Genomic DNA, 26,563 nt, shown 5'->3' with positions numbered 1-26,563 from the left:
ACCCTAAGCCTGCACTTGAGCCGCCTTGCTGCATGGGCCCTCACTTCAGCCCTCGAGGGAGATCACGAGACCGGAGTCGCTTCGGCCCTGGCGACGTCCCTGGACCGAACCCTAACCCTAGCTAAGGCTCCCTCCCCAAGAGGACCCAATGCCCGCGTCGGACAACACCACGCGCCTGGCGTCCGGAAGAGGGGCAGGCTGACTCGGCATGGAACCTGGAAGCTCACCATGCCGAATCCCAGGCCCGGCTGCAGCTGCCGAGAGGATTCCGGAGGCCTCCTCGACCAGGGGCCCAATCACGTGTGTGGCCTTGGCAGCCAAAGACGGATCCTGACCGGCACGGTCCCTTGTGCCCTCAACTCAGCCCTTCGGGGAGACCACGGCCCTGCTGTGGGTTCGGCGCCTGGAGCCTCCTGGGACCTAACCCTAACCCTAACCGTACCCCGAACCGGGACCCTCCACCGCAACCTAAGCCTGCCTCGAACCCTAACCCTGCAAGTGAGCCGCCTTCGGGCATGGGCCCTCACTTCAGCCCTCGAGGGAGATCACGAGACTGGAGTCGATTCAGCCCTGGCGACGTCCCTGGGCCGAACCCTAAGCCTAGCTGAGGCTCCCTCCCCATGGGGACCCAATGCCAACGTCTGACAACACCACGCGCCTGGGGTCCGGAAGCGGTGCAGGCTGACTCGGCATGGAACCTGGAAGCTCACCATGTGGTTTCCCCGCCAGGCTGCAGCTGAGCGAGAGGATTCCGGAGGCCTCCTCGACCGGGGGCCGATCGACGTCTGTGGCCCTGGCAGCCAAAGCCGGATCCTGACCGGCACCGTCCCTTGTGTCCTCAACTCAGCCCTTCGGGGAGACCACGGCCCTGCGGTGGGTTCGGCGCCTGGAGCCTCCTGGGACCTAACCCTAACCCTAACCGTACCCCGAACCGGGAGCCTCCACCGCAACCTAAGCCTGCCTCGAACCCTAACCCTGCAAGTGAGCCGCCTTCGGACATGGGCCCTCACTTCAGCCCTCGAGGGAGATCACGAGACTGGAGTCGATTCAGCCCTGGCGACGTCCCTGGGCCGAACCCTAACCCTAGCTAAGGCTCCCTCCCCAAGAGGACCCAATGCCCGCGTCGGACAACACCACGCGCCTGGCGTCCGGAAGCAGTGCAGGCTGACTCGGCATGGAACCTGGAAGCTCACCATGCCGAATCCCAGGCCCGGCTGCAGCTGCCGAGAGGATTCCGGAGGCCTCCTCGACCAGGGGCCCAATCACGTGTGTGGCCTTGGCAGCCAAAGACGGATCCTGACCGGCACGGTCCCTTGTGCCCTCAACTCAGCCCTTCGGGGAGACCACGGCCCTGCGGTGGGTTCGGCGCCTGGAGCCTCCTGGGACCTAACCCTAACCCTAACCGTACCCCGAACCGGGACCCTCCACCGCAACCTAAGCCTGCCTCGAACCCTAACCCTGCAAGTGAGCCGCCTTCGGGCATGGGCCCTCACTTCAGCCCTCGAGGGAGATCACGAGACTGGAATCGATTCAGCCCTGGCGACGTCCCTGGGCCGAACCCTAACCCTAGCTGAGGCTCCCTCCCCATGGGGACCCAATGCCAACGTCTGACAACACCACGCGCCTGGGGTCCGGAAGCGGTGCAGGCTGACTCGGCATGGAACCTGGAAGCTCACCATGTGGTTTCCCCGCCTGGCTGCAGCTGAGCGAGAGGATTCCGGAGGCCTCCTCGACCGGGGGCCGATCGACGTCTGTGGCCCTGGCAGCCAAAGCCGGATCCTGACCGGCACCGTCCCTTGTGTCCTCAACTCAGCCCTTCGGGGAGACCACGGCCCTGCGGTGGTTTCGGCGCCTGGAGCCTCCTGGGACCTAACCCTAACCCTAACCCGACACCGAACGGGGACCCGCCACCGACACCTACGCCGGCCTCGAACCCTAAGCCTGCACTTGAGCCGCCTTGCTGCATGGGCCCTCACTTCAGCCCTCGAGGGAGATCACGAGACCGGAGTCGCTTCGGCCCTGGCGACGTCCCTGGACCGAACCCTAACCCTAGCTAAGGCTCCCTCCCCAAGAGGACCCAATGCCCGCGTCGGACAACACCACGCGCCTGGCGTCCGGAAGCGGTGCAGGCTGACTCGGCATGGAACCTGGAAGCTCACCATGCCGAATCCCAGGCCCGGCTGCAGCTGCCGAGAGGATTCCGGAGGCCTCCTCGACCAGGGGCCCAATCACGTGTGTGGCCTTGGCAGCCAAAGACGGATCCTGACCGGCACGGTCCCTTGTGCCCTCAACTCAGCCCTTCGGGGAGACCACGGCCCTGCTGTGGGTTCGGCGCCTGGAGCCTCCTGGGACCTAACCCTAACCCTAACCGTACCCCGAACCGGGACCCTCCACCGCAACCTAAGCCTGCCTCGAACCCTAACCCTGCAAGTGAGCCGCCTTCGGGCATGGGCCCTCACTTCAGCCCTCGAGGGAGATCACGAGACTGGAGTCGATTCAGCCCTGGCGACGTCCCTGGGCCGAACCCTAAGCCTAGCTGAGGCTCCCTCCCCATGGGGACCCAATGCCAACGTCTGACAACACCACGCGCCTGGGGTCCGGAAGCGGTGCAGGCTGACTCGGCATGGAACCTGGAAGCTCACCATGTGGTTTCCCCGCCTGGCTGCAGCTGAGCGAGAGGATTCCGGAGGCCTCCTCGACCGGGGGCCGATCGACGTCTGTGGCCCTGGCAGCCAAAGCCGGATCCTGACCGGCACCGTCCCTTGTGTCCTCAACTCAGCCCTTCGGGGAGACCACGGCCCTGCGGTGGGTTCGGCGCCTGGAGCCTCCTGGGACCTAACCCTAACCCTAACCCGACACCGAACGGGAACCCTCCACCGACACCTACGCCGGCCTCGAACCCTAAGCCTGCACTTGAGCCGCCTTGCTGCATGGGCCCTCACTTCAGCCCTCGAGGGAGATCACGAGACCGGAGTCGCTTCGGCCCTGGCGACGTCCCTGGACCGAACCCTAACCCTAGCTAAGGCTCCCTCCCCAAGAGGACCCAATGCCCGCGTCGGACAACACCACGCGCCTGGCGTCCGGAAGCAGTGCAGGCGGACTCGGCATGGAACCTGGAAGCTCACCATGCCGAATCCCAGGCCCGGCTGCAGCTGCCGAGAGGATTCCGGAGGCCTCCTCGACCAGGGGCCCAATCACGTGTGTGGCCTTGGCAGCCAAAGACGGATCCTGACCGGCACGGTCCCTTGTGCCCTCAACTCAGCCCTTCGGGGAGACCACGGCCCTGCTGTGGGTTCGGCGCCTGGAGCCTCCTGGGACCTAACCCTAACCCTAACCGTACCCCGAACCGGGACCCTCCACCGCAACCTAAGCCTGCCTCGAACCCTAACCCTGCAAGTGAGCCGCCTTCGGGCATGGGCCCTCACTTCAGCCCTCGAGGGAGATCACGAGACTGGAGTCGATTCAGCCCTGGCGACGTCCCTGGGCCGAACCCTAACCCTAGCTGAGGCTCCCTCCCCATGGGGACCCAATGCCAACGTCTGACAACACCACGCGCCTGGGGTCCGGAAGCGGTGCAGGCTGACTCAGCATGGAACCTGGAAGCTCACCATGTGGTTTCCCCGCCTGGCTGCAGCTGAGCGAGAGGATTCCGGAGGCCTCCTCGACCGGGGGCCGATCGACGTCTGTGGCCCTGGCAGCCAAAGCCGGATCCTGACCGGCACCGTCCCTTGTGTCCTCAACTCAGCCCTTCGGGGAGACCACGGCCCTGCGGTGGGTTCGGCGCCTGGAGCCTCCTGGGACCTAACCCTAACCCTAACCCGACACCGAACGGGGACCCTCCACCGACACCTACGCCGGCCTCGAACCCTAAGCCTGCACTTGAGCCGCCTTGCTGCATGGGCCCTCACTTCAGCCCTCGAGGGAGATCACGAGACCGGAGTCGCTTCGGCCCTGGCGACGTCCCTGGACCGAACCCTAACCCTAGCTAAGGCTCCCTCCCCAAGAGGACCCAATGCCCGCGTCGGACAACACCACGCGCCTGGCGTCCGGAAGCGGTGCAGGCTGACTCGGCATGGAACCTGGAAGCTCACCATGCCGAATCCCAGGCCCGGCTGCAGCTGTCGAGAGGATTCCGGAGGCCTCCTCGACCAGGGGCCCAATCACGTGTGTGGCCTTGGCAGCCAAAGACGGATCCTGACCGGCACGGTCCCTTGTGCCCTCAACTCAGCCCTTCGGGGAGACCACGGCCCTGCTGTGGGTTCGGCGCCTGGAGCCTCCTGGGACCTAACCCTAACCCTAACCGTACCCCGAACCGGGACCCTCCACCGCAACCTAAGCCTGCCTCGAACCCTAACCCTGCAAGTGAGCCGCCTTCGGGCATGGGCCCTCACTTCAGCCCTCGAGGGAGATCACGAGACTGGAGTCGATTCAGCCCTGGCGACGTCCCTGGGCCGAACCCTAACCCTAGCTGAGGCTCCCTCCCCATGGGGACCCAATGCCAACGTCTGACAACACCACGCGCCTGGGGTCCGGAAGCGGTGCAGGCTGACTCGGCATGGAACCTGGAAGCTCACCATGTGGTTTCCCCGCCTGGCTGCAGCTGAGCGAGAGGATTCCGGAGGCCTCCTCGACCGGGGGCCGATCGACGTCTGTGGCCCTGGCAGCCAAAGCCGGATCCTGACCGGCACCGTCCCTTGTGTCCTCAACTCAGCCCTTCGGGGAGACCACGGCCCTGCGGTGGGTTCGGCGCCTGGAGCCTCCTGGGACCTAACCCTAACCCTAACCCGACACCGAACGGGGACCCTCCACCGACACCTACGCCGGCCTCGAACCCTAAGCCTGCACTTGAGCCGCCTTGCTGCATGGGCCCTCACTTCAGCCCTCGAGGGAGATCACGAGACCGGAGTCGCTTCGGCCCTGGCGACGTCCCTGGACCGAACCCTAACCCTAGCTAAGGCTCCCTCCCCAAGAGGACCCAATGCCCGCGTCGGACAACACCACGCGCCTGGCGTCCGGAAGCGGTGCAGGCTGACTCGGCATGGAACCTGGAAGCTCACCATGCCGAATCCCAGGCCCGGCTGCAGCTGCCGAGAGGATTCCGGAGGCCTCCTCGACCAGGGGCCCAATCACGTGTGTGGCCTTGGCAGCCAAAGACGGATCCTGACCGGCACGGTCCCTTGTGCCCTCAACTCAGCCCTTCGGGGAGACCACGGCCCTGCTGTGGGTTCGGCGCCTGGAGCCTCCTGGGACCTAACCCTAACCCTAACCGTACCCCGAACCGGGACCCTCCACCGCAACCTAAGCCTGCCTCGAACCCTAACCCTGCAAGTGAGCCGCCTTCGGGCATGGGCCCTCACTTCAGCCCTCGAGGGAGATCACGAGACTGGAGTCGATTCAGCCCTGGCGACGTCCCTGGGCCGAACCCTAACCCTAGCTGAGGCTCCCTCCCCATGGGGACCCAATGCCAACGTCTGACAACACCACGCGCCTGGGGTCCGGAAGCGGTGCAGGCTGACTCGGCATGGAACCTGGAAGCTCACCATGTGGTTTCCCCGCCTGGCTGCAGCTGAGCGAGAGGATTCCGGAGGCCTCCTCGACCGGGGGCCGATCGACGTCTGTGGCCCTGGCAGCCAAAGCCGGATCCTGACCAGCACCGTCCCTTGTGTCCTCAACTCAGCCCTTCGGGGAGACCACGGCCCTGCGGTGGGTTCGGCGCCTGGAGCCTCCTGGGACCTAACCCTAACCCTAACCCGACACCGAACGGGGACCCTCCACCGACACCTACGCCGGCCTCGAACCCTAAGCCTGCACTTGAGCCGCCTTGCTGCATGGGCCCTCACTTCAGCCCTCGAGGGAGATCACGAGACCGGAGTCGCTTCGGCCCTGGCGACGTCCCTGGACCGAACCCTAACCCTAGCTAAGGCTCCCTCCCCAAGAGGACCCAATGCCCGCGTCGGACAACACCACGCGCCTGGCGTCCGGAAGCGGTGCAGGCTGACTCGGCATGGAACCTGGAAGCTCACCATGCCGAATCCCAGGCCCGGCTGCAGCTGCCGAGAGGACTCCGGAGGCCTCCTCGACCAGGGGCCCAATCACGTGTGTGGCCTTGGCAGCCAAAGACGGATCCTGACCGGCACGGTCCCTTGTGCCCTCAACTCAGCCCTTCGGGGAGACCACGGCCCTGCTGTGGGTTCGGCGCCTGGAGCCTCCTGGGACCTAACCCTAACCCTAACCGTACCCCGAACCGGGACCCTCCACCGCAACCTAAGCCTGCCTCGAACCCTAACCCTGCAAGTGAGCCGCCTTCGGGCATGGGCCCTCACTTCAGCCCTCGAGGGAGATCACGAGACTGGAGTCGATTCAGCCCTGGCGACGTCCCTGGGCCGAACCCTAACCCTAGCTGAGGCTCCCTCCCCATGGGGACCCAATGCCAACGTCTGACAACACCACGCGCCTGGGGTCCGGAAGCGGTGCAGGCTGACTCGGCATGGAACCTGGAAGCTCACCATGTGGTTTCCCCGCCTGGCTGCAGCTGAGCGAGAGGATTCCGGAGGCCTCCTCGACCGGGGGCCGATCGACGTCTGTGGCCCTGGCAGCCAAAGCCGGATCCTGACCGGCACCGTCCCTTGTGTCCTCAACTCAGCCCTTCGGGGAGACGACGGCCCTGCGGTGGGTTCGGCGCCTGGAGCCTCCTGGGACCTAACCCTAACCCTAACCCGACACCGAACGGGGACCCTCCACCGACACCTACGCCGGCCTCGAACCCTAAGCCTGCACTTGAGCCGCCTTGCTGCATGGGCCCTCACTTCAGCCCTCGAGGGAGATCACGAGACCGGAGTCGCTTCGGCCCTGGCGACGTCCCTGGACCGAACCCTAACCCTAGCTAAGGCTCCCTCCCCAAGAGGACCCAATGCCCGCGTCGGACAACACCACGCGCCTGGCGTCCGGAAGCGGTGCAGGCTGACTCGGCATGGAACCTGGAAGCTCACCATGCCGAATCCCAGGCCCGGCTGCAGCTGCCGAGAGGATTCCGGAGGCCTCCTCGACCAGGGGCCCAATCACGTGTGTGGCCTTGGCAGCCAAAGACGGATCCTGACCGGCACGGTCCCTTGTGCCCTCAACTCAGCCCTTCGGGGAGACCACGGCCCTGCTGTGGGTTCGGCGCCTGGAGCCTCCTGGGACCTAACCCTAACCCTAACCGTACCCCGAACCGGGACCCTCCACCGCAACCTAAGCCTGCCTCGAACCCTAACCCTGCAAGTGAGCCGCCTTCGGGCATGGGCCCTCACTTCAGCCCTCGAGGGAGATCACGAGACTGGAGTCGATTCAGCCCTGGCGACGTCCCTGGGCCGAACCCTAACCCTAGCTGAGGCTCCCTCCCCATGGGGACCCAATGCCAACGTCTGACAACACCACGCGCCTGGGGTCCGGAAGCGGTGCAGGCTGACTCGGCATGGAACCTGGAAGCTCACCATGTGGTTTCCCCGCCTGGCTGCAGCTGAGCGAGAGGATTCCGGAGGCCTCCTCGACCGGGGGCCGATCGACGTCTGTGGCCCTGGCAGCCAAAGCCGGATCCTGACCAGCACCGTCCCTTGTGTCCTCAACTCAGCCCTTCGGGGAGACCACGGCCCTGCGGTGGGTTCGGCGCCTGGAGCCTCCTGGGACCTAACCCTAACCCTAACCCGACACCGAACGGGGACCCTCCACCGACACCTACGCCGGCCTCGAACCCTAAGCCTGCACTTGAGCCGCCTTGCTGCATGGGCCCTCACTTCAGCCCTCGAGGGAGATCACGAGACCGGAGTCGCTTCGGCCCTGGCGACGTCCCTGGACCGAACCCTAACCCTAGCTAAGGCTCCCTCCCCAAGAGGACCCAATGCCCGCGTCGGACAACACCACGCGCCTGGCGTCCGGAAGCGGTGCAGGCTGACTCGGCATGGAACCTGGAAGCTCACCATGCCGAATCCCAGGCCCGGCTGCAGCTGCCGAGAGGATTCCGGAGGCCTCCTCGACCAGGGGCCCAATCACGTGTGTGGCCTTGGCAGCCAAAGACGGATCCTGACCGGCACGGTCCCTTGTGCCCTCAACTCAGCCCTTCGGGGAGACCACGGCCCTGCTGTGGGTTCGGCGCCTGGAGCCTCCTGGGACCTAACCCTAACCCTAACCGTACCCCGAACCGGGACCCTCCACCGCAACCTAAGCCTGCCTCGAACCCTAACCCTGCAAGTGAGCCGCCTTCGGGCATGGGCCCTCACTTCAGCCCTCGAGGGAGATCACGAGACTGGAGTCGATTCAGCCCTGGCGACGTCCCTGGGCCGAACCCTAACCCTAGCTGAGGCTCCCTCCCCATGGGGACCCAATGCCAACGTCTGACAACACCACGCGCCTGGGGTCCGGAAGCGGTGCAGGCTGACTCGGCATGGAACCTGGAAGCTCACCATGTGGTTTCCCCGCCTGGCTGCAGCTGAGCGAGAGGATTCCGGAGGCCTCCTCGACCGGGGGCCGATCGACGTCTGTGGCCCTGGCAGCCAAAGCCGGATCCTGACCGGCACCGTCCCTTGTGTCCTCAACTCAGCCCTTCGGGGAGACCACGGCCCTGCGGTGGGTTCGGCGCCTGGAGCCTCCTGGGACCTAACCCTAACCCTAACCCGACACCGAACGGGGACCCTCCACCGACACCTACGCCGGCCTCGAACCCTAAGCCTGCACTTGAGCCGCCTTGCTGCATGGGCCCTCACTTCAGCCCTCGAGGGAGATCACGAGACCGGAGTCGCTTCGGCCCTGGCGACGTCCCTGGACCGAACCCTAACCCTAGCTAAGGCTCCCTCCCCAAGAGGACCCAATGCCCGCGTCGGACAACACCACGCGCCTGGCGTCCGGAAGCGGTGCAGGCTGACTCGGCATGGAACCTGGAAGCTCACCATGCCGAATCCCAGGCCCGGCTGCAGCTGCCGAGAGGACTCCGGAGGCCTCCTCGACCAGGGGCCCAATCACGTGTGTGGCCTTGGCAGCCAAAGACGGATCCTGACCGGCACGGTCCCTTGTGCCCTCAACTCAGCCCTTCGGGGAGACCACGGCCCTGCTGTGGGTTCGGCGCCTGGAGCCTCCTGGGACCTAACCCTAACCCTAACCGTACCCCGAACCGGGACCCTCCACCGCAACCTAAGCCTGCCTCGAACCCTAACCCTGCAAGTGAGCCGCCTTCGGGCATGGGCCCTCACTTCAGCCCTCGAGGGAGATCACGAGACTGGAGTCGATTCAGCCCTGGCGACGTCCCTGGGCCGAACCCTAACCCTAGCTGAGGCTCCCTCCCCATGGGGACCCAATGCCAACGTCTGACAACACCACGCGCCTGGGGTCCGGAAGCGGTGCAGGCTGCCTCGGCATGGAACCTGGAAGCTCACCATGTGGTTTCCCCGCCTGGCTGCAGCTGAGCGAGAGGATTCCGGAGGCCTCCTCGACCGGGGGCCGATCGACGTCTGTGGCCCTGGCAGCCAAAGCCGGATCCTGACCGGCACCGTCCCTTGTGTCCTCAACTCAGCCCTTCGGGGAGACCACGGCCCTGCGGTGGGTTCGGCGCCTGGAGCCTCCTGGGACCTAACCCTAACCCTAACCCGACACCGAACGGGGACCCGCCACCGACACCTACGCCGGCCTCGAACCCTAAGCCTGCACTTGAGCCGCCTTGCTGCATGGGCCCTCACTTCAGCCCTCGAGGGAGATCACGAGACCGGAGTCGCTTCGGCCCTGGCGACGTCCCTGGACCGAACCCTAACCCTAGCTAAGGCTCCCTCCCCAAGAGGACCCAATGCCCGCGTCGGACAACACCACGCGCCTGGCGTCCGGAAGAGGGGCAGGCTGACTCGGCATGGAACCTGGAAGCTCACCATGCCGAATCCCAGGCCCGGCTGCAGCTGCCGAGAGGATTCCGGAGGCCTCCTCGACCAGGGGCCCAATCACGTGTGTGGCCTTGGCAGCCAAAGACGGATCCTGACCGGCACGGTCCCTTGTGCCCTCAACTCAGCCCTTCGGGGAGACCACGGCCCTGCTGTGGGTTCGGCGCCTGGAGCCTCCTGGGACCTAACCCTAACCCTAACCGTACCCCGAACCGGGACCCTCCACCGCAACCTAAGCCTGCCTCGAACCCTAACCCTGCAAGTGAGCCGCCTTCGGGCATGGGCCCTCACTTCAGCCCTCGAGGGAGATCACGAGACTGGAGTCGATTCAGCCCTGGCGACGTCCCTGGGCCGAACCCTAAGCCTAGCTGAGGCTCCCTCCCCATGGGGACCCAATGCCAACGTCTGACAACACCACGCGCCTGGGGTCCGGAAGCGGTGCAGGCTGACTCGGCATGGAACCTGGAAGCTCACCATGTGGTTTCCCCGCCAGGCTGCAGCTGAGCGAGAGGATTCCGGAGGCCTCCTCGACCGGGGGCCGATCGACGTCTGTGGCCCTGGCAGCCAAAGCCGGATCCTGACCGGCACCGTCCCTTGTGTCCTCAACTCAGCCCTTCGGGGAGACCACGGCCCTGCGGTGGGTTCGGCGCCTGGAGCCTCCTGGGACCTAACCCTAACCCTAACCGTACCCCGAACCGGGAGCCTCCACCGCAACCTAAGCCTGCCTCGAACCCTAACCCTGCAAGTGAGCCGCCTTCGGACATGGGCCCTCACTTCAGCCCTCGAGGGAGATCACGAGACTGGAGTCGATTCAGCCCTGGCGACGTCCCTGGGCCGAACCCTAACCCTAGCTAAGGCTCCCTCCCCAAGAGGACCCAATGCCCGCGTCGGACAACACCACGCGCCTGGCGTCCGGAAGCAGTGCAGGCTGACTCGGCATGGAACCTGGAAGCTCACCATGCCGAATCCCAGGCCCGGCTGCAGCTGCCGAGAGGATTCCGGAGGCCTCCTCGACCAGGGGCCCAATCACGTGTGTGGCCTTGGCAGCCAAAGACGGATCCTGACCGGCACGGTCCCTTGTGCCCTCAACTCAGCCCTTCGGGGAGACCACGGCCCTGCGGTGGGTTCGGCGCCTGGAGCCTCCTGGGACCTAACCCTAACCCTAACCGTACCCCGAACCGGGACCCTCCACCGCAACCTAAGCCTGCCTCGAACCCTAACCCTGCAAGTGAGCCGCCTTCGGGCATGGGCCCTCACTTCAGCCCTCGAGGGAGATCACGAGACTGGAATCGATTCAGCCCTGGCGACGTCCCTGGGCCGAACCCTAACCCTAGCTGAGGCTCCCTCCCCATGGGGACCCAATGCCAACGTCTGACAACACCACGCGCCTGGGGTCCGGAAGCGGTGCAGGCTGACTCGGCATGGAACCTGGAAGCTCACCATGTGGTTTCCCCGCCTGGCTGCAGCTGAGCGAGAGGATTCCGGAGGCCTCCTCGACCGGGGGCCGATCGACGTCTGTGGCCCTGGCAGCCAAAGCCGGATCCTGACCGGCACCGTCCCTTGTGTCCTCAACTCAGCCCTTCGGGGAGACCACGGCCCTGCGGTGGTTTCGGCGCCTGGAGCCTCCTGGGACCTAACCCTAACCCTAACCCGACACCGAACGGGGACCCGCCACCGACACCTACGCCGGCCTCGAACCCTAAGCCTGCACTTGAGCCGCCTTGCTGCATGGGCCCTCACTTCAGCCCTCGAGGGAGATCACGAGACCGGAGTCGCTTCGGCCCTGGCGACGTCCCTGGACCGAACCCTAACCCTAGCTAAGGCTCCCTCCCCAAGAGGACCCAATGCCCGCGTCGGACAACACCACGCGCCTGGCGTCCGGAAGCGGTGCAGGCTGACTCGGCATGGAACCTGGAAGCTCACCATGCCGAATCCCAGGCCCGGCTGCAGCTGCCGAGAGGATTCCGGAGGCCTCCTCGACCAGGGGCCCAATCACGTGTGTGGCCTTGGCAGCCAAAGACGGATCCTGACCGGCACGGTCCCTTGTGCCCTCAACTCAGCCCTTCGGGGAGACCACGGCCCTGCTGTGGGTTCGGCGCCTGGAGCCTCCTGGGACCTAACCCTAACCCTAACCGTACCCCGAACCGGGACCCTCCACCGCAACCTAAGCCTGCCTCGAACCCTAACCCTGCAAGTGAGCCGCCTTCGGGCATGGGCCCTCACTTCAGCCCTCGAGGGAGATCACGAGACTGGAGTCGATTCAGCCCTGGCGACGTCCCTGGGCCGAACCCTAACCCTAGCTGAGGCTCCCTCCCCATGGGGACCCAATGCCAACGTCTGACAACACCACGCGCCTGGGGTCCGGAAGCGGTGCAGGCTGACTCGGCATGGAACCTGGAAGCTCACCATGTGGTTTCCCCGCCTGGCTGCAGCTGAGCGAGAGGATTCCGGAGGCCTCCTCGACCGGGGGCCGATCGACGTCTGTGGCCCTGGCAGCCAAAGCCGGATCCTGACCGGCACCGTCCCTTGTGTCCTCAACTCAGCCCTTCGGGGAGACCACGGCCCTGCGGTGGGTTCGGCGCCTGGAGCCTCCTGGGACCTAACCCTAACCCTAACCCGACACCGAACGGGAACCCTCCACCGACACCTACGCCGGCCTCGAACCCTAAGCCTGCACTTGAGCCGCCTTGCTGCATGGGCCCTCACTTCAGCCCTCGAGGGAGATCACGAGACCGGAGTCGCTTCGGCCCTGGCGACGTCCCTGGACCGAACCCTAACCCTAGCTAAGGCTCCCTCCCCAAGAGGACCCAATGCCCGCGTCGGACAACACCACGCGCCTGGCGTCCGGAAGCAGTGCAGGCGGACTCGGCATGGAACCTGGAAGCTCACCATGCCGAATCCCAGGCCCGGCTGCAGCTGCCGAGAGGATTCCGGAGGCCTCCTCGACCAGGGGCCCAATCACGTGTGTGGCCTTGGCAGCCAAAGACGGATCCTGACCGGCACGGTCCCTTGTGCCCTCAACTCAGCCCTTCGGGGAGACCACGGCCCTGCTGTGGGTTCGGCGCCTGGAGCCTCCTGGGACCTAACCCTAACCCTAACCGTACCCCGAACCGGGACCCTCCACCGCAACCTAAGCCTGCCTCGAACCCTAACCCTGCAAGTGAGCCGCCTTCGGGCATGGGCCCTCACTTCAGCCCTCGAGGGAGATCACGAGACTGGAGTCGATTCAGCCCTGGCGACGTCCCTGGGCCGAACCCTAAGCCTAGCTGAGGCTCCCTCCCCATGGGGACCCAATGCCAACGTCTGACAACACCACGCGCCTGGGGTCCGGAAGCGGTGCAGGCTGACTCGGCATGGAACCTGGAAGCTCACCATGTGGTTTCCCCGCCTGGCTGCAGCTGAGCGAGAGGATTCCGGAGGCCTCCTCGACCGGGGGCCGATCGACGTCTGTGGCCCTGGCAGCCAAAGCCGGATCCTGACCGGCACCGTCCCTTGTGTCCTCAACTCAGCCCTTCGGGGAGACCACGGCCCTGCGGTGGGTTCGGCGCCTGGAGCCTCCTGGGACCTAACCCTAACCCTAACCCGACACCGAACGGGGACCCGCCACCGACACCTACGCCGGCCTCGAACCCTAAGCCTGCACTTGAGCCGCCTTGCTGCATGGGCCCTCACTTCAGCCCTCGAGGGAGATCACGAGACCGGAGTCGCTTCGGCCCTGGCGACGTCCCTGGACCGAACCCTAACCCTAGCTAAGGCTCCCTCCCCAAGAGGACCCAATGCCCGCGTCGGACAACACCACGCGCCTGGCGTCCGGAAGAGGGGCAGGCTGACTCGGCATGGAACCTGGAAGCTCACCATGCCGAATCCCAGGCCCGGCTGCAGCTGCCGAGAGGATTCCGGAGGCCTCCTCGACCAGGGGCCCAATCACGTGTGTGGCCTTGGCAGCCAAAGACGGATCCTGACCGGCACGGTCCCTTGTGCCCTCAACTCAGCCCTTCGGGGAGACCACGGCCCTGCGGTGGGTTCGGCGCCTGGAGCCTCCTGGGACCTAACCCTAACCCTAACCGTACCCCGAACCGGGACCCTCCACCGCAACCTAAGCCTGCCTCGAACCCTAACCCTGCAAGTGAGCCGCCTTCGGGCATGGGCCCTCACTTCAGCCCTCGAGGGAGATCACGAGACTGGAGTCGATTCAGCCCTGGCGACGTCCCTTGGCCGAACCCTAACCCTAGCTGAGGCTCCCTCCCCATGGGGACCCAATGCCAACGTCTGACAACACCACGCGCCTGGGGTCCGGAAGCGGTGCAGGCTGACTCGGCATGGAACCTGGAAGCTCACCATGTGGTTTCCCCGCCTGGCTGCAGCTGAGCGAGAGGATTCCGGAGGCCTCCTCGACCGGGGGCCGATCGACGTCTGTGGCCCTGGCAGCCAAAGCCGGATCCTGACCGGCACCGTCCCTTGTGTCCTCAACTCAGCCCTTCGGGGAGACCACGGCCCTGCGGTGGGTTCGGCGCCTGGAGCCTCCTGGGACCTAACCCTAACCCTAACCCGACACCGAACGGGCACCCTCCACCGACACCTACGCCGGCCTCGAACCCTAAGCCTGCACTTGAGCCGCCTTGCTGCATGGGCCCTCACTTCAGCCCTCGAGGGAGATCACGAGACCGGAGTCGCTTCGGCCCTGGCGACGTCCCTGGACCGAACCCTAACCCTAGCTAAGGCTCCCTCCCCAAGAGGACCCAATGCCCGCGTCGGACAACACCACGCGCCTGGCGTCCGGAAGAGGGGCAGGCTGACTCGGCATGGAACCTGGAAGCTCACCATGCCGAATCCCAGGCCCGGCTGCAGCTGCCGAGAGGATTCCCGAGGCCTCCTCGACCAGGGGCCCAATCACGTGTGTGGCCTTGGCAGCCAAAGACGGATCCTGACCGGCACGGTCCCTTGTGCCCTCAACTCAGCCCTTCGGGGAGACCACGGCCCTGCGGTGGGTTCGGCGCCTGGAGCCTCCTGGGACCTAACCCTAACCCTAACCGTACCCCGAACCGGGACCCTCCACCGCAACCTAAGCCTGCCTCGAACCCTAACCCTGCAAGTGAGCCGCCTTCGGGCATGGGCCCTCACTTCAGCCCTCGAGGGAGATCACGAGACTGGAGTCGATTCAGCCCTGGCGACGTCCCTGGGCCGAACCCTAACCCTAGCTGAGGCTCCCTCCCCATGGGGACCCAATGCCAACGTCTGACAACACCACGCGCCTGGGGTCCGGAAGCGGTGCAGGCTGACTCGGCATGGAACCTGGAAGCTCACCATGTGGTTTCCCCGCCTGGCTGCAGCTGAGCGAGAGGATTCCGGAGGCCTCCTCGACCGGGGGCCGATCGACGTCTGTGGCCCTGGCAGCCAAAGCCGGATCCTGACCGGCACCGTCCCTTGTGTCCTCAACTCAGCCCTTCGGGGAGACCACGGCCCTGCGGTGGGTTCGGCGCCTGGAGCCTCCTGGGACCTAACCCTAACCCTAACCCGACACCGAACGGGGACCCTCCACCGACACCTACGCCGGCCTCGAACCCTAAGCCTGCACTTGAGCCGCCTTGCTGCATGGGCCCTCACTTCAGCCCTCGAGGGAGATCACGAGACCGGAGTCGCTTCGGCCCTGGCGACGTCCCTGGACCGAACCCTAACCCTAGCTAAGGCTCCCTCCCCAAGAGGACCCAATGCCCGCGTCGGACAACACCACGCGCCTGGCGTCCGGAAGCGGTGCAGGCTGACTCGGCATGGAACCTGGAAGCTCACCATGCCGAATCCCAGGCCCGGCTGCAGCTGCCGAGAGGACTCCGGAGGCCTCCTCGACCAGGGGCCCAATCACGTGTGTGGCCTTGGCAGCCAAAGACGGATCCTGACCGGCACGGTCCCTTGTGCCCTCAACTCAGCCCTTCGGGGAGACCACGGCCCTGCTGTGGGTTCGGCGCCTGGAGCCTCCTGGGACCTAACCCTAACCCTAACCGTACCCCGAACCGGGACCCTCCACCGCAACCTAAGCCTGCCTCGAACCCTAACCCTGCAAGTGAGCCGCCTTCGGGCATGGGCCCTCACTTCAGCCCTCGAGGGAGATCACGAGACTGGAGTCGATTCAGCCCTGGCGACGTCCCTGGGCCGAACCCTAACCCTAGCTGAGGCTCCCTCCCCATGGGGACCCAATGCCAACGTCTGACAACACCACGCGCCTGGGGTCCGGAAGCGGTGCAGGCTGACTCGGCATGGAACCTGGAAGCTCACCATGTGGTTTCCCCGCCTGGCTGCAGCTGAGCGAGAGGATTCCGGAGGCCTCCTCGACCGGGGGCCGATCGACGTCTGTGGCCCTGGCAGCCAAAGCCGGATCCTGACCGGCACCGTCCCTTGTGTCCTCAACTCAGCCCTTCGGGGAGACCACGGCCCTGCGGTGGGTTCGGCGCCTGGAGCCTCCTGGGACCTAACCCTAACCCTAACCCGACACCGAACGGGGACCCTCCACCGACACCTACGCCGGCCTCGAACCCTAAGCCTGCACTTGAGCCGCCTTGCTGCATGGGCCCTCACTTCAGCCCTCGAGGGAGATCACGAGACCGGAGTCGCTTCGGCCCTGGCGACGTCCCTGGACCGAACCCTAACCCTAGCTAAGGCTCCCTCCCCAAGAGGACCCAATGCCCGCGTCGGACAACACCACGCGCCTGGCGTCCGGAAGAGGGGCAGGCTGACTCGGCATGGAACCTGGAAGCTCACCATGCCGAATCCCAGGCCCGGCTGCAGCTGCCGAGAGGATTCCGGAGGCCTCCTCGACCAGGGGCCCAATCACGTGTGTGGCCTTGGCAGCCAAAGACGGATCCTGACCGGCACGGTCCCTTGTGCCCTCAACTCAGCCCTTCGGGGAGACCACGGCCCTGCTGTGGGTTCGGCGCCTGGAGCCTCCTGGGACCTAACCCTAACCCTAACCGTACCCCGAACCGGGACCCTCCACCGCAACCTAAGCCTGCCTCGAACCCTAACCCTGCAAGTGAGCCGCCTTCGGGCATGGGCCCTCACTTCAGCCCTCGAGGGAGATCACGAGACCGGAGTCGATTCAGCCCTGGCGACGTCCCTGGGCCGAACCCTAACCCTAGCTGAGGCTCCCTCCCCATGGGGACCCAATGCCAACGTCTGACAACACCACGCGCCTGGGGTCCGGAAGCGGTGCAGGCTGACTCGGCATGGAACCTGGAAGCTCACCATGTGGTTTCCCCGCCTGGCTGCAGCTGAGCGAGAGGATTCCGGAGGCCTCCTCGACCGGGGGCCGATCGACGTCTGTGGCCCTGGCAGCCAAAGCCGGATCCTGACCGGCACCGTCCCTTGTGTCCTCAACTCAGCCCTTCGGGGAGACCACGGCCCTGCGGTGGGTTCGGCGCCTGGAGCCTCCTGGGACCTAACCCTAACCCTAACCGTACCCCGAACCGGGAGCCTCCACCGCAACCTAAGCCTGCCTCGAACCCTAACCCTGCAAGTGAGCCGCCTTCGGACATGGGCCCTCACTTCAGCCCTCGAGGGAGATCACGAGACTGGAGTCGATTCAGCCCTGGCGACGTCCCTGGGCCGAACCCTAACCCTAGCTGAGGCTCCCTCCCCATGGGGACCCAATGCCAACGTCTGACAACACCACGCGCCTGGGGTCCGGAAGCGGTGCAGGCTGACTCGGCATGGAACCTGGAAGCTCACCATGTGGTTTCCCCGCCTGGCTGCAGCTGAGCGAGAGGATTCCGTAGGCCTCCTCGACCGGGGGCCGATCGACGTCTGTGGCCCTGGCAGCCAAAGCCGGATCCTGACCGGCACCGTCCCTTGTGTCCTCAACTCAGCCCTTCGGGGAGACGACGGCCCTGCGGTGGGTTCGGCGCCTGGAGCCTCCTGGGACCTAACCCTAACCCTAACCCGACACCGAACGGGGACCCTCCACCGACACCTACGCCGGCCTCGAACCCTAAGCCTGCACTTGAGCCGCCTTGCTGCATGGGCCCTCACTTCAGCCCTCGAGGGAGATCACGAGACCGGAGTCGCTTCGGCCCTGGCGACGTCCCTGGACCGAACCCTAACCCTAGCTAAGGCTCCCTCCCCAAGAGGACCCAATGCCCGCGTCGGACAACACCACGCGCCTGGCGTCCGGAAGCAGTGCAGGCTGACTCGGCATGGAACCTGGAAGCTCACCATGCCGAATCCCAGGCCCGGCTGCAGCTGCCGAGAGGATTCCGGAGGCCTCCTCGACCAGGGGCCCAATCACGTGTGTGGCCTTGGCAGCCAAAGACGGATCCTGACCGGCACGGTCCCTTGTGCCCTCAACTCAGCCCTTCGGGGAGACCACGGCCCTGCGGTGGGTTCGGCGCCTGGAGCCTCCTGGGACCTAACCCTAACCCTAACCGTACCCCGAACCGGGACCCTCCACCGCAACCTAAGCCTGCCTCGAACCCTAACCCTGCAAGTGAGCCGCCTTCGGGCATGGGCCCTCACTTCAGCCCTCGAGGGAGATCACGAGACTGGAATCGATTCAGCCCTGGCGACGTCCCTGGGCCGAACCCTAACCCTAGCTGAGGCTCCCTCCCCATGGGGACCCAATGCCAACGTCTGACAACACCACGCGCCTGGGGTCCGGAAGCGGTGCAGGCTGACTCGGCATGGAACCTGGAAGCTCACCATGTGGTTTCCCCGCCTGGCTGCAGCTGAGCGAGAGGATTCCGGAGGCCTCCTCGACCGGGGGCCGATCGACGTCTGTGGCCCTGGCAGCCAAAGCCGGATCCTGACCGGCACCGTCCCTTGTGTCCTCAACTCAGCCCTTCGGGGAGACCACGGCCCTGCGGTGGTTTCGGCGCCTGGAGCCTCCTGGGACCTAACCCTAACCCTAACCCGACACCGAACGGGGACCCGCCACCGACACCTACGCCGGCCTCGAACCCTAAGCCTGCACTTGAGCCGCCTTGCTGCATGGGCCCTCACTTCAGCCCTCGAGGGAGATCACGAGACCGGAGTCGCTTCGGCCCTGGCGACGTCCCTGGACCGAACCCTAACCCTAGCTAAGGCTCCCTCCCCAAGAGGACCCAATGCCCGCGTCGGACAACACCACGCGCCTGGCGTCCGGAAGCGGTGCAGGCTGACTCGGCATGGAACCTGGAAGCTCACCATGCCGAATCCCAGGCCCGGCTGCAGCTGCCGAGAGGATTCCGGAGGCCTCCTCGACCAGGGGCCCAATCACGTGTGTGGCCTTGGCAGCCAAAGACGGATCCTGACCGGCACGGTCCCTTGTGCCCTCAACTCAGCCCTTCGGGGAGACCACGGCCCTGCTGTGGGTTCGGCGCCTGGAGCCTCCTGGGACCTAACCCTAACCCTAACCGTACCCCGAACCGGGACCCTCCACCGCAACCTAAGCCTGCCTCGAACCCTAACCCTGCAAGTGAGCCGCCTTCGGGCATGGGCCCTCACTTCAGCCCTCGAGGGAGATCACGAGACTGGAGTCGATTCAGCCCTGGCGACGTCCCTGGGCCGAACCCTAACCCTAGCTGAGGCTCCCTCCCCATGGGGACCCAATGCCAACGTCTGACAACACCACGCGCCTGGGGTCCGGAAGCGGTGCAGGCTGACTCGGCATGGAACCTGGAAGCTCACCATGTGGTTTCCCCGCCAGGCTGCAGCTGAGCGAGAGGATTCCGGAGGCCTCCTCGACCGGGGGCCGATCGACGTCTGTGGCCCTGGCAGCCAAAGCCGGATCCTGACCGGCACCGTCCCTTGTGTCCTCAACTCAGCCCTTCGGGGAGACCACGGCCCTGCGGTGGGTTCGGCGCCTGGAGCCTCCTGGGACCTAACCCTAACCCTAACCGTACCCCGAACCGGGAGCCTCCACCGCAACCTAAGCCTGCCTCGAACCCTAACCCTGCAAGTGAGCCGCCTTCGGACATGGGCCCTCACTTCAGCCCTCGAGGGAGATCACCAGACTGGAGTCGATTCAGCCCTGGCGACGTCCCTGGGCCGAACCCTATCCCTAGCTGAGGCTCCCTCCCCATGGGGACCCAATGCCAACGTCTGACAACACCACGCGCCTGGGGTCCGGAAGCGGTGCAGGCTGACTCGGCATGGAACCTGGAAGCTCACCATGTGGTTTCCCCGCCTGGCTGCAGCTGAGCGAGAGGATTCCGGAGGCCTCCTCGACCGGGGGCCGATCGACGTCTGTGGCCCTGGCAGCCAAAGCCGGATCCTGACCGGCACCGTCCCTTGTGTCCTCAACTCAGCCCTTCGGGGAGACCACGGCCCTGCGGTGGGTTCGGCGCCTGGAGCCTCCTGGGACCTAACCCTAACCCTAACCCGACACCGAACGGGGACCCTCCACCGACACCTACGCCGGCCTCGAACCCTAAGCCTGCACTTGAGCCGCCTTGCTGCATGGGCCCTCACTTCAGCCCTCGAGGGAGATCACGAGACCGGAGTCGCTTCGGCCCTGGCGACGTCCCTGGACCGAACCCTAACCCTAGCTAAGGCTCCCTCCCCAAGAGGACCCAATGCCCGCGTCGGACAACACCACGCGCCTGGCGTCCGGAAGAGGGGCAGGCTGACTCGGCATGGAACCTGGAAGCTCACCATGCCGAATCCCAGGCCCGGCTGCAGCTGCCGAGAGGATTCCGGAGGCCTCCTCGACCAGGGGCCCAATCACGTGTGTGGCCTTGGCAGCCAAAGACGGATCCTGACCGGCACGGTCCCTTGTGCCCTCAACTCAGCCCTTCGGGGAGACCACGGCCCTGCGGTGGGTTCGGCGCCTGGAGCCTCCTGGGACCTAACCCTAACCCTAACCGTACCCCGAACCGGGACCCTCCACCGCAACCTAAGCCTGCCTCGAACCCTAACCCTGCAAGTGAGCCGCCTTCGGGCATGGGCCCTCACTTCAGCCCTCGAGGGAGATCACGAGACTGGAATCGATTCAGCCCTGGCGACGTCCCTGGGCCGAACCCTAACCCTAGCTGAGGCTCCCTCCCCATGGGGACCCAATGCCAACGTCTGACAACACCACGCGCCTGGGGTCCGGAAGCGGTGCAGGCTGACTCGGCATGGAACCTGGAAGCTCACCATGTGGTTTCCCCGCCTGGCTGCAGCTGAGCGAGAGGATTCCGGAGGCCTCCTCGACCGGGGGCCGATCGACGTCTGTGGCCCTGGCAGCCAAAGCCGGATCCTGACCGGCACCGTCCCTTGTGTCCTCAACTCAGCCCTTCGGGGAGACCACGGCCCTGCGGTGGTTTCGGCGCCTGGAGCCTCCTGGGACCTAACCCTAACCCTAACCCGACACCGAACGGGGACCCGCCACCGACACCTACGCCGGCCTCGAACCCTAAGCCTGCACTTGAGCCGCCTTGCTGCATGGGCCCTCACTTCAGCCCTCGAGGGAGATCACGAGACCGGAGTCGCTTCGGCCCTGGCGACGTCCCTGGACCGAACCCTAACCCTAGCTAAGGCTCCCTCCCCAAGAGGACCCAATGCCCGCGTCGGACAACACCACGCGCCTGGCGTCCGGAAGCGGTGCAGGCTGACTCGGCATGGAACCTGGAAGCTCACCATGCCGAATCCCAGGCCCGGCTGCAGCTGCCGAGAGGATTCCGGAGGCCTCCTCGACCAGGGGCCCAATCACGTGTGTGGCCTTGGCAGCCAAAGACGGATCCTGACCGGCACGGTCCCTTGTGCCCTCAACTCAGCCCTTCGGGGAGACCACGGCCCTGCTGTGGGTTCGGCGCCTGGAGCCTCCTGGGACCTAACCCTAACCCTAACCGTACCCCGAACCGGGACCCTCCACCGCAACCTAAGCCTGCCTCGAACCCTAACCCTGCAAGTGAGCCGCCTTCGGGCATGGGCCCTCACTTCAGCCCTCGAGGGAGATCACGAGACTGGAGTCGATTCAGCCCTGGCGACGTCCCTGGGCCGAACCCTAACCCTAGCTGAGGCTCCCTCCCCATGGGGACCCAATGCCAACGTCTGACAACACCACGCGCCTGGGGTCCGGAAGCGGTGCAGGCTGACTCGGCATGGAACCTGGAAGCTCACCATGTGGTTTCCCCGCCTGGCTGCAGCTGAGCGAGAGGATTCCGGAGGCCTCCTCGACCGGGGGCCGATCGACGTCTGTGGCCCTGGCAGCCAAAGCCGGATCCTGACCGGCACCGTCCCTTGTGTCCTCAACTCAGCCCTTCGGGGAGACCACGGCCCTGCGGTGGGTTCGGCGCCTGGAGCCTCCTGGGACCTAACCCTAACCCTAACCCGACACCGAACGGGAACCCTCCACCGACACCTACGCCGGCCTCGAACCCTAAGCCTGCACTTGAGCCGCCTTGCTGCATGGGCCCTCACTTCAGCCCTCGAGGGAGATCACGAGACCGGAGTCGCTTCGGCCCTGGCGACGTCCCTGGACCGAACCCTAACCCTAGCTAAGGCTCCCTCCCCAAGAGGACCCAATGCCCGCGTCGGACAACACCACGCGCCTGGCGTCCGGAAGCAGTGCAGGCTGACTCGGCATGGAACCTGGAAGCTCACCATGCCGAATCCCAGGCCCGGCTGCAGCTGCCGAGAGGATTCCGGAGGCCTCCTCGACCAGGGGCCCAATCACGTGTGTGGCCTTGGCAGCCAAAGACGGATCCTGACCGGCACGGTCCCTTGTGCCCTCAACTCAGCCCTTCGGGGAGACCACGGCCCTGCTGTGGGTTCGGCGCCTGGAGCCTCCTGGGACCTAACCCTAACCCTAACCGTACCCCGAACCGGGACCCTCCACCGCAACCTAAGCCTGCCTCGAACCCTAACCCTGCAAGTGAGCCGCCTTCGGGCATGGGCCCTCACTTCAGCCCTCGAGGGAGATCACGAGACTGGAGTCGATTCAGCCCTGGCGACGTCCCTGGGCCGAACCCTAAGCCTAGCTGAGGCTCCCTCCCCATGGGGACCCAATGCCAACGTCTGACAACACCACGCGCCTGGGGTCCGGAAGCGGTGCAGGCTGACTCGGCATGGAACCTGGAAGCTCACCATGTGGTTTCCCCGCCTGGCTGCAGCTGAGCGAGAGGATTCCGGAGGCCTCCTCGACCGGGGGCCGATCGACGTCTGTGGCCCTGGCAGCCAAAGCCGGATCCTGACCGGCACCGTCCCTTGTGTCCTCAACTCAGCCCTTCGGGGAGACCACGGCCCTGCGGTGGGTTCGGCGCCTGGAGCCTCCTGGGACCTAACCCTAACCCTAACCCGACACCGAACGGGGACCCGCCACCGACACCTACGCCGGCCTCGAACCCTAAGCCTGCACTTGAGCCGCCTTGCTGCATGGGCCCTCACTTCAGCCCTCGAGGGAGATCACGAGACCGGAGTCGCTTCGGCCCTGGCGACGTCCCTGGACCGAACCCTAACCCTAGCTAAGGCTCCCTCCCCAAGAGGACCCAATGCCCGCGTCGGACAACACCACGCGCCTGGCGTCCGGAAGAGGGGCAGGCTGACTCGGCATGGAACCTGGAAGCTCACCATGCCGAATCCCAGGCCCGGCTGCAGCTGCCGAGAGGATTCCGGAGGCCTCCTCGACCAGGGGCCCAATCACGTGTGTGGCCTTGGCAGCCAAAGACGGATCCTGACCGGCACGGTCCCTTGTGCCCTCAACTCAGCCCTTCGGGGAGACCACGGCCCTGCGGTGGGTTCGGCGCCTGGAGCCTCCTGGGACCTAACCCTAACCCTAACCGTACCCCGAACCGGGACCCTCCACCGCAACCTAAGCCTGCCTCGAACCCTAACCCTGCAAGTGAGCCGCCTTCGGGCATGGGCCCTCACTTCAGCCCTCGAGGGAGATCACGAGACTGGAGTCGATTCAGCCCTGGCGACGTCCCTGGGCCGAACCCTAACCCTAGCTGAGGCTCCCTCCCCATGGGGACCCAATGCCAACGTCTGACAACACCACGCGCCTGGGGTCCGGAAGCGGTGCAGGCTGACTCGGCATGGAACCTGGAAGCTCACCATGTGGTTTCCCCGCCTGGCTGCAGCTGAGCGAGAGGATTCCGGAGGCCTCCTCGACCGGGGGCCGATCGACGTCTGTGGCCCTGGCAGCCAAAGCCGGATCCTGACCGGCACCGTCCCTTGTGTCCTCAACTCAGCCCTTCGGGGAGACCACGGCCCTGCGGTGGGTTCGGCGCCTGGAGCCTCCTGGGACCTAACCCTAACCCTAACCCGACACCGAACGGGGACCCGCCACCGACACCTACGCCGGCCTCGAACCCTAAGCCTGCACTTGAGCCGCCTTGCTGCATGGGCCCTCACTTCAGCCCTCGAGGGAGATCACGAGACCGGAGTCGCTTCGGCCCTGGCGACGTCCCTGGACCGAACCCTAACCCTAGCTAAGGCTCCCTCCCCAAGAGGACCCAATGCCCGCGTCGGACAACACCACGCGCCTGGCGTCCGGAAGAGGGGCAGGCTGACTCGGCATGGAACCTGGAAGCTCACCATGCCGAATCCCAGGCCCGGCTGCAGCTGCCGAGAGGATTCCGGAGGCCTCCTCGACCAGGGGCCCAATCACGTGTGTGGCCTTGGCAGCCAAAGACGGATCCTGACCGGCACGGTCCCTTGTGCCCTCAACTCAGCCCTTCGGGGAGACCACGGCCCTGCGGTGGGTTCGGCGCCTGGAGCCTCCTGGGACCTAACCCTAACCCTAACCGTACCCCGAACCGGGACCCTCCACCGCAACCTAAGCCTGCCTCGAACCCTAACCCTGCAAGTGAGCCGCCTTCGGGCATGGGCCCTCACTTCAGCCCTCGAGGGAGATCACGAGACTGGAGTCGATTCAGCCCTGGCGACGTCCCTGGGCCGAACCCTAACCCTAGCTGAGGCTCCCTCCCCATGGGGACCCAATGCCAACGTCTGACAACACCACGCGCCTGGGGTCCGGAAGCGGTGCAGGCTGACTCGGCATGGAACCTGGAAGCTCACCATGTGGTTTCCCCGCCTGGCTGCAGCTGAGCGAGAGGATTCCGGAGGCCTCCTCGACCGGGGGCCGATCGACGTCTGTGGCCCTGGCAGCCAAAGCCGGATCCTGACCGGCACCGTCCCTTGTGTCCTCAACTCAGCCCTTCGGGGAGACCACGGCCCTGCGGTGGGTTCGGCGCCTGGAGCCTCCTGGGACCTAACCCTAACCCTAACCCGACACCGAACGGGCACCCTCCACCGACACCTACGCCGGCCTCGAACCCTAAGCCTGCACTTGAGCCGCCTTGCTGCATGGGCCCTCACTTCAGCCCTCGAGGGAGATCACGAGACCGGAGTCGCTTCGGCCCTGGCGACGTCCCTGGACCGAACCCTAACCCTAGCTAAGGCTCCCTCCCCAAGAGGACCCAATGCCCGCGTCGGACAACACCACGCGCCTGGCGTCCGGAAGAGGGGCAGGCTGACTCGGCATGGAACCTGGAAGCTCACCATGCCGAATCCCAGGCCCGGCTGCAGCTGCCGAGAGGATTCCGGAGGCCTCCTCGACCAGGGGCCCAATCACGTGTGTGGCCTTGGCAGCCAAAGACGGATCCTGACCGGCACGGTCCCTTGTGCCCTCAACTCAGCCCTTCGGGGAGACCACGGCCCTGCGGTGGGTTCGGCGCCTGGAGCCTCCTGGGACCTAACCCTAACCCTAACCGTACCCCGAACCGGGACCCTCCACCGCAACCTAAGCCTGCCTCGAACCCTAACCCTGCAAGTGAGCCGCCTTCGGGCATGGGCCCTCACTTCAGCCCTCGAGGGAGATCACGAGACTGGAGTCGATTCAGCCCTGGCGACGTCCCTGGGCCGAACCCTAAGCCTAGCTGAGGCTCCCTCCCCATGGGGACCCAATGCCAACGTCTGACAACACCACGCGCCTGGGGTCCGGAAGCGGTGCAGGCTGACTCGGCATGGAACCTGGAAGCTCACCATGTGGTTTCCCCGCCTGGCTGCAGCTGAGCGAGAGGATTCCGGAGGCCTCCTCGACCGGGGGCCGATCGACGTCTGTGGCCCTGGCAGCCAAAGGCGGATCCTGACCGGCACCGTCCCTTGTGTCCTCAACTCAGGCCTTCGGGGAGACCACGGCCCTGCGGTGGGTTCGGCGCCTGGAGCCTCCTGGGACCTAACCCTAACCCTAACCCGACACCGAACGGGGACCCGCCACCGACACCTACGCCGGCCTCGAACCCTAAGCCTGCACTTGAGCCGCCTTGCTGCATGGGCCCTCACTTCAGCCCTCGAGGGAGATCACGAGACCGGAGTCGCTTCGGCCCTGGCGACGTCCCTGGACCGAACCCTAACCCTAGCTAAGGCTCCCTCCCCAAGAGGACCCAATGCCCGCGTCGGACAACACCACGCGCCTGGCGTCCGGAAGAGGGGCAGGCTGACTCGGCATGGAACCTGGAAGCTCACCATGCCGAATCCCAGGCCCGGCTGCAGCTGCCGAGAGGATTCCGGAGGCCTCCTCGACCAGGGGCCCAATCACGTGTGTGGCCTTGGCAGCCAAAGACGGATCCTGACCGGCACGGTCCCTTGTGCCCTCAACTCAGCCCTTCGGGGAGACCACGGCCCTGCGGTGGGTTCGGCGCCTGGAGCCTCCTGGGACCTAACCCTAACCCTAACCGTACCCCGAACCGGGACCCTCCACCGCAACCTAAGCCTGCCTC

The sequence above is a fragment of the Panthera onca genome, chromosome Y (genome assembly GCF_046562875.1).
Source record: "Panthera onca isolate mPanOnc1 chromosome Y, mPanOnc1 haplotype 2, whole genome shotgun sequence".
NCBI classification, from domain to species: Eukaryota; Metazoa; Chordata; class Mammalia; order Carnivora; family Felidae; genus Panthera; species Panthera onca.
Note: the sequence above shows the minus strand (reverse complement) of the source record.